We start from the raw sequence: 9,043 nt of genomic DNA on the forward strand, positions 1-9,043 counted from the left end.
AGTGTGCTACAGGGTATATGACACTTGACAGCCTCATAGAAGAGTAAGCCCGTGCTGCTATGCTGGCTGCTGTGCCCTACTCCTGTCAGTCTGCATACAGGTCCCACAGACGAATAAAAAGCCAGGGAGGGATCTGCCTGAAGTGAGCTGCATGTTAGGAAAAATCCTTTCTGATAATACTGTTAGTCTGGCTCTGGGGCTAGCTGCAGCAACTCCATAATATGAAAAACAAGGAATGCACCGAAATCCAGGATTCGGTTCTGCCTTCTGCCTGGCCAATCCGAATCCTAATTTGCATATGCAAATTAGGGGCAGGGAGGGAAATCGCCTGAGTTTTTGTCACAAAACAAGAAAGTAAAAAAAATTTCCCCATCCCACCCCTAATTTGCATATGAGGGTTTGGTTCAGTATTCGGCCGAATCTATTGCAAAGGATTCGGGGGTTCGGCCGAATTCAAAATAGTGGATTTCTATGAAAAACACAAATGTCACCTCTCTGAAGAGTTACAATGTGCCATTGTCATTGGATTAGTGGAAGAGTTTATATGCCGAGGACTTCCCACACCAGTCAGTTGAACTGAAGGTGAATCTACCCTGCAGTCTGGCATCTCTGTGTGCATTCTTCCATACAAAGTCAAAAGTAAAGTGCCACACTCACACAACTCACTGTGCACGCTGAACTCCTCTCTGCACAGGTTCTCTACACATGGATTAAACAATTGCAGCAGCACTCCGATGTTTGAAAAAACTTTTTATTCGTGCAACAACGGCAACGTTTCGGACTATTCCAGCCCTTTATCTTCCAGTTCCTTAACACCCAGCACCGGGTTATCACAAACAACACCTTTAAGCTGACCATAGACATAAAGATCCGATCGTATGAATATTCGTTTCGTACGATTTTCGGATCGTGTGTGAAGAGTCCCGACATTTTTCGTCCCACGGAGATTGGTCGACGGGCCAGGTTAAAATATTTCTGACGGCTGCCGATAATTTCGGCAGATTCGGTGCATCCCTAAAATTTTAGCCTTGAAATCTAAAGTATACAAATTTCTTGATCAGTGCTTTGGGCATTTGGTACTTGACTTATACAAGACAGAAATCTCCATAAAACTAAATCTGCACAGATGAAATAGACAGGGGTCTATAATCTATTACAGAAAAATTGCAGAATATTTGGAAAGTTTAGAATACCCTAAAAAAGGCTCTTTGAGTAAAAGAGCACAAAATGTTCAGAAACTGACAGGTATTAAGTACCTGAAGTGCTAAAGTGGTTAGCAGATACAGGTTCCAGGTTGCTTCCCCCCCCCCAACCCCCTCTGTCTATGGCCTGAAGTCCTTCCAGGGGAAACTTCTCCATCAGGCTGGCAATCTGCCCAGGCAAATTCCTGTTGGGCCGATCCATTAAACGTTAAGTGGGCCAGACAGGGCTGCCATCAGAAATCACGATTGAAATGTGCAGCACAACCGCCCCCCCCCTTTAGGCCCGGTACAGATGTACCCCCTGATGGCGGCCCTGGGGCCAGGAAAGCCCCCAAAATCGAAGCTGCAGAGGAGAAAGAAGAACGAAAGAGGAAGACTAGATGTAACATTTTAAGTTCCACGTATCTTTTACTTTTATGGGGGACGCTGCCCACCATTTTTTTAACTTGATAGGCTGACCTCCAATTCTTTTTTTACTTATATGGTGGGGGCTGATTTGTTTTTTTATTTCATGTGGCAACCATAGCAAATACTGTTGTTGTTTTTATAAGTGGTAAGGGGGACTCCCAATCTGGCCCTGTTCTCCATATAGCTTCAAACTCCCTTTGAAGGGCCTGGACCAATGTAGGAAATATGCATGTGCATGTGCATTGGCCTGGACCAATGTAGGAAATATGCATGTGCATGTGCATCTAGTATAAGTAATTCTAAGTAAGTAAGTAATCATTGAAGAGATCACTCTGCTGAATGACAGGTCCGTGTTTATTCTCCCCAGGTAGGGGGGCGCCAACCCATTTTTATAATTTGATTATAGCATCCTGCAGCTAGTTAACTAATGTAGTGTGTGGGCCTTCTTCACATCAAAGCATACTTTTCCCCTGAATTTGCATGTTCATAGTCCGCTTGGCAAGTTTATTTTTAATCTTTACTACAGTAAACACTTTGCTCTTTCAGCTGCAGTTGGGATCATACTACACTGTGCCACAAAATCTGCCTGTCTAACTTCAAACAACATCAAACAAAACTTTTGACTGCAGCTTGGATTGCAAGATTTTTTAAATGCAGCACTGAGTCATGTGTTGTTACATTTAGAAAATTATGCAATCCCAACTGTCTGTGTTCTAAAACGGGAAAGTTAGGCATGCAGATACTGTGACACAAGGCAGGTAAACTCTGTGATCCAAGGCTAAATTAAAAAACTGGGGAAAAAACAGCACAGAAATTTTAATGAGAGGAAGGTATGGACAATGAATATACTGATCACCAGGCAACTATGTGACCCCACTTAACTGGACTAAGTTGTGCTCCTTCTGCTCATGGGGTTGCCACTGTCCAGATTTTACCCAGCCAGCCCAGTATTTGGAAGAGCTGTCTGGGTAAAACCTTGAAATAATGACATGCAATCAACCAATCACTGATCGCTACATCATCAGTACCACTCTGATGTCACCAGTCCCATCCCTGATGTTACTGCCCCTGCCCCAACATCACCGGTCCCGCTCCCACCTTTGGCGGGTCGGTGATAACCAATAATGGGCTTAAATTAGTTCAATGCGATATGGTACGTTTCATATGATATGTGCACCTTTTCATGTTTTCGTTAAGCAATTCATTGCGATAAGCACTTATCGCATTAACCAATATATATTTCAGTGACCTATGTTTTTGCTACCTAGCGGCCCATTAATAGTACCGGGAATGCTTACTTTTTGCAGTTCAATGCATCCCTAAAACAATTACTGAATGAAGTCTTTTGCGTTATCTTTCTCTTATGCCACCTTGAACTGACGGAAATGCTCTATGTCCTATCACTAAAAGCTTTTCGCCCTCTTTCTTTCTTCTTTTCTGACACTCGTGCCTTATCGCACAAGTTTTTTAAAGGCAGTTACAGCTTTGCCAATGTATATTTCAATGGTATGGTACATTTCATATGTGTGGTGCATTTTGTATGATATGTGAACCTTTTCATATGTCTGCTAAGCAATTTATTGCAATAAGAAATTATCGCATTAAAGCGATACTGACACGTTCCTATAAAAATCATAGGAATGTGTCAGTATCAAGTAAATGCTGCACCCTTAATCGTTCCCCGTAAAGTCGCCCCCTGAGCCTGTGTGCAGTAGACCTCACTAACAGATCTTCTGCGTTGCTTCAGTGAGGCTGGGGGGGGGCGGCGTGAACCTCCCATAGGCTGAATTCTGTTTTCATTCATAATCAGCCTATGGAAGGATCACGCCGCCCCCAGCCCAGCGTCACTGAAACGGTTCAGAAGATCACTTAGCAGTGTCAGAGGGTCGGGTGAACACAGGCTTGCAGGGGCTGGGGGCGACTTTGCGGGGGGCTTTGATTACACGTGCAGCATTTACTTCATACTAACACGTTCCTATGATTTTTAAAGGAACGTGTCAGTATCACTTTAACCAATATATCTTTCCATGACCAATGTTTTTGCTACCTAGCGGCCCATTAAAAGTATCATTAATGCTTAATTTTTACAGTTCAATGCAGCCCTATCTTTCCCTTACGCCACCTTGAACTGGCAAAAATGCTCTTTGTCCTATCACAACAAGCTTTTCGCCCTCTTTCTGTCTTCTATTCTGACACTCATTCCTTATTGCACAGGTTTTTAAAAGGCAGTTACAGCTACACCAATGTATATTTCATTAACAAAAGTGCTTTCAAATGCTCTAATGTTTTTAAAATATATATATATTCCAAATATATGACTTAAGCTGGCCATAGACGCAAAGATCCGATCGTACGAATCGTGGATTCGTACGATTTTCGGACCATGTGTGGAGAGTCCCGACATTTTTCATCCGTCGGAGATCGGTCGTTTGGTCGATCGGACAGGTTAGAAAATTTCTGTCGCCTGCCGATAATATCTCTGCGTGTATTGCCGATCGTACGATTTTCAGTGGGAGACTGTCACTAGTGTTGTCAGACATAAGTATCGTACGATTGCTGTCAGGGGCAGAACATTGGGTGATCTGTTCTTATTTGATCGGAATGGTAAAGACTTTGATCTGAATGGTTAGTGGAGGGTCGGGAGATGGGAAAGTCCGATCGTACGTTGATTCGTACGATCGGATCTTTGCGTCTATGGCCAGCTTTATTTGCCTTTTTTTATTTATTCCACTTTCATTCGTCTTTTTTTTTTTTAAATAAGTATGTGTGTATAACCTTTCAAAAGATAGCGATGTGTTTATAATCTTATATGTTAGCAAAAACATTTTCACACAAATCCTAAATAGGCCTTTCAACTATTGTCCTAAATAATTATTCTTAATCATTTCCCTTTCAAACGATCCCACTAATCCACCATGTAAGCGATTTAATCATCTTCAGTTGTTTGAACATGACTGTTAATCCGTTATCTTTGCAAGTTGAATGTGCTAAAGTCATTTCCAGTATTGTTTTAACACTGAGATCTGAAAGTGTTAAATTTGCCGACTGCAAACAGGACTATAAAAACCTTTCACTCCTTGGCTACTGTAACAACCTGCTTGGAGGTGAACCGATGGCCTGATGTTTCTGTGCTGTCTGCTGCACTATGCAAGCAGACAGCTAAGGCTGTGGTTCACTCCTATTGCTTTCCATGTAATTGCAAGTAGGCTTGGTTTGTTTCACCTGTTTTCAGTCTGGCCACAGGTGATCTGTGTAAGCAATTAAGCTGCCTATAAAACCTGATACTGGGTGTAATTCTTGTCTGATTTTCTGTTCCTGACCTTTGCTTGTGTTTGACCTTGCTGTATCACTACCTGAACCGACCCTTGCCTGTCTGACCACTCTTCTGGGTCCTGACTTGTACTGTGTTACTGATTGGTTTTCACTCCGGCCTGTTTATCCTGACTACGCTCCTGGTTCCTGATTCTGTACTGTATCTGCCTGTTCAAGGATTGCACTCTCTGTTCCTTGTCCTTACTGTATACGTTACAGTCCCCTTGCCTGCCCAGAACTTCCCCCTTGGTCCTCTCACTTTAAGACCTGGAATTCGAGTAGTGGAGGGCTCCTCCCAAAGCGAAGGCGGTTGTTAGAGGCAGAAGCGTGAACCAAGACCAGGACCTTGGGGTTTGTTCTGGGTTTTGTGTTCATACGTGACACATGCTCCAAATGTGGCTCAGATATGTCTAGAAAGCTGAGGAAAGAAAACGTCTTCGAAGAGTGAGAAGATTGTAGGTAAGAAGGGGTGTTGCTTTCCCTGCTGCATCACACCACTCAGCAGCGGATCCACTAGTAGTTGCTGCAACATAGTAACAGAGTAAGTTAGGCTTAAAAAAGACACACATCCATCAAGTTCAACTGTTTAAGTCTATATATAACCTGCCTAACTGCTAGTTGATACAGAGGAAGGCAAAAAAAAAACCCTTTGAAGCTTCTCCAATATGTCAGGGGGAAAAAATTCCTTCCTGACTCCAAGAGGGCAATCAGACTAGTCCCTGGTTCAATTTGTACTATGAGCTGTCTTTCATAACCCTTCATAACCCTTGCTAAAAAGCAATCCAACCCCTTCTTAAAGCTATCTAATTTATCAGCCAGTATGACTGGTTCAGGGAGAGAATTCCACATCTTCACAGCTCTCACTTTAAAAAACCCCTTCCGAATACATTGACGGAACTTCCTTTCTTCTAAGGGTAGGACTACACGGACGATTTTGGAGTGTTTTTGCACAGCGCGTCGGATCACTCCAAAATCGTCTGTGTAGTCCTACCCTAATCGGAATGGGTGACCTTGTGTCAACTGGAAAGAACTAAATAAAGCATTCGAGAGATTATTATATGATCCCCTTATATATTTATACATAGTTATTATCACTCCTTAAGCGTCTCTACTGCAACATGAACAGCCCCAACTTGGCCAGTCTATCCTCATAGCTGAGATTTTTCAATTCCTTTTACCAGGTTTGGTGCCCTTCTCTGCACCCTCTAATTCAATAATGTGTTGTTTTGCTGGAGCTAAAAACTGGGCGACATATTCTAGATGGGGCCTTACCAGTGCTCTGTACAGTGGAAGAACACCTTTAATACAGCTCAATACCTTATTTACCCTTGATGCTGCTGACTGGTATTGCTTGCTACAGCCAAGTTTATTATCTACAAGGAAGGACTTCAAGGTCCTTTTCTATAATGGATTTGCCTAGGGCAGTCCCATTATGTGTATAAGTGACTTGGATATTTTCACATCCTAGGTGCATGACTTTACATTTATCAATATTGAATCTCATCGGCCACTTAGCTGCCCAGATTGCCAGTTTGTCAAAATACTGCTGCAAGGATACTGCATCCTGAATGGAATTAATTGGGCTGAATAGTTTTGTGTCATCTTCAAACACTGATACATTACTTACAATACCCTCCCCTAAGTCATTAATGAACAAGTTAATACCAAACCCTGATGGACTCCACTAAGAACCTTACTCCAAATAGAGAATGTACCACTAACATCCAACCTGTGAACCTGATCCAGTAGCGAGTTTCCTATACATGTGCAAATGACTTCATTAAAGGGGAAGTAAACTATAAAATAGAATACGGCTAGAAATGCTGTATTTTGTATACTAAACATAAACATGAACTTACTGCACCACAAGCCTGATCAAACAAGTGATTTATGCTTTCAAAGTTGGCGACAGGGGGTCACCATCTTGTAACTTTGTTAAACATCTTTCCAAGACCAAGGCTGTGCACATGCTCAGTGCAGTCTGGGCTGCTTAGGGATCGTCATAAATTATCAAAACAGCATAAGTCAAATAATATCTGCCATAGAAGCCGATACTGCAAGACTTATTAATAATCAGAATAGGCAGACTGCACTGGGTCCTGTGTGGTCATGTAATCTAATGTGGATTTTATAGTTTTTGTATTGTTTAATACACATTTTTTCCAACTCTGCAGAACCAGTGGCTGCAGCAAAATAATCCTCCAAATAGATTCCCAATTTATCTGTTTAAATCTGTCTCCACTTTCTTTGTCCCTGCATCTGGAATTCGAAACAGTAAAGGGGATAAGGCAAAAAGGGATGAAAGATGAATCTTTCAAAAGGTGTTCATTATAAACACATTTGTTTTTGTAATTAGTTGGGTGTTTTTATGAAGTTTAATCTATGTAGAATGATAAAACTGACTATACTGAATAAAGCACGTATCAAATATTTTCGAGTAGCTGCTGGTTATGGTTGTCGACCCTGACTGCTTACTCCAAATCCTTTTCCATCCACACTTGGCAAACACAGGTACAATGCAGCACTTCAAAAGTCCAGGCAAGTCATTGAGCATGCATTTGGCTTCAAGATGTGCTTGAGTAAAGCTCACCATAGACATTAAGAATTAGTCGATTCAACAAATCCGCCAAATTATAGTGAATTTAGTGGGCACCTAAGGATGGTGTATATAACGTTTTTTTTCATCCAACATTGATTAGAAAATTGATCAGGCAGGTTAGAAGATTTTCATCGTTCACAGTGAAATGTATACATTGTCCAATTGTTTGCAGGGCCAAGAAGGCAGATACACACAGATTTCATGGTTTCAACTAGACATTATAACTTGAAATGGCCCTTTTAGTTGATGGACAAATTGTTCATTTCAAGATAAGCTTGGTCTTACAATAATGAAAACAGCTTTCTAAGATCTTTTAAAGGACATGTAAACCCCCTCCACAAAATTTTAATCAGTGAGCAGCCTCTGAAATCATTAGATAACTGCCACTCTGGTTGTTGAAAGGTTAACAGTAAGGCTGCAGCATCCCCATAATCACTTAGGAATCCTTGTACTCCTCTAGCCCACTTGCCCCCCTCCCTCAGGAATTTGCTCTGGTTGTTGACTTGTGAGCATGCTCAGTTCTTCTCAGCTCAGATTTCTACACACCCTCCATTCTAACAGCCAATGAAGAGATAGCATTGCTGGTTCCCATAGAAACTTTAGCTGTCTGGTCCTATTCTGCTCATCCCCTGCAGAACTGCTTATCAAAGTATGTTGTACCTGTGTAAAACTGCATTCTGCATTGCATGAACTTTACAAGACACATGTCCTGTTTGCAGATGTTAATGTTACGGATGATGTGTCAGAGGGAAAATGTCCGCCGGGTGAAAGCTGCTATTGGTTTTAGGAAAATGATGGAGTATATGCAGTACAAATGATGTGGCTTGGGTGGGGAAGAAATGCCCAACTTATATACATGGTAGGAAAATGTAGGCTTTACACATCCTTTAAAGGGGATGTAAAGGCAAAAAATAAAACCTCATTATAGTGTTCCCTAGTTGCAAAGAAAGATATCTCTAATATAATACACAAAAGCCATGAATATCTTGTAAATTATATAATTATAAACGGTTAGTTCTGATGTCATCAGTTATAAACGGCAAGTTCTGATGTCATTTCTGTCACATGACTCACTAAAACTTGTGTATTATAATAAATAAAGTAACCCCGGTTGTAAAATATGAGGATATTAGAAGTTACCTTGGAGTTCCATGACCTGTATAAACTATGTATTTTATACGGTCATGAAACTCCTCGGTAACTTATAATATCCTTATATTTTACAAGAGGGGGTACTTAATTCACTATATACTGTCATTAAAAAATTTCTACCGTTTTTATAAAAAAGTTGAATGTATGCAGTCCTATTTCTCTTCGCTGTACTCCCTCTGACTTCTGCAGACACAGTTCTCTAGACGGTCCCTGGTTGCTGAGCAGGGAAAGAAGCAGTGCTGCCCAAAATGTTTACACCACCAGGAAGGAAGGTGGGGGGGGTTGTTCTGCACAGAGGTTAGCAGAGAATGCCAAAGGTTAGCCAGATTAACAAATAAAACTTAAAATTACCCTGAAAAATGCTTCTATA

The sequence above is a fragment of the Xenopus laevis genome, chromosome 6S (assembly GCF_017654675.1).
Source record: "Xenopus laevis strain J_2021 chromosome 6S, Xenopus_laevis_v10.1, whole genome shotgun sequence".
In the NCBI taxonomy this organism is placed as follows: domain Eukaryota; kingdom Metazoa; phylum Chordata; class Amphibia; order Anura; family Pipidae; genus Xenopus; species Xenopus laevis.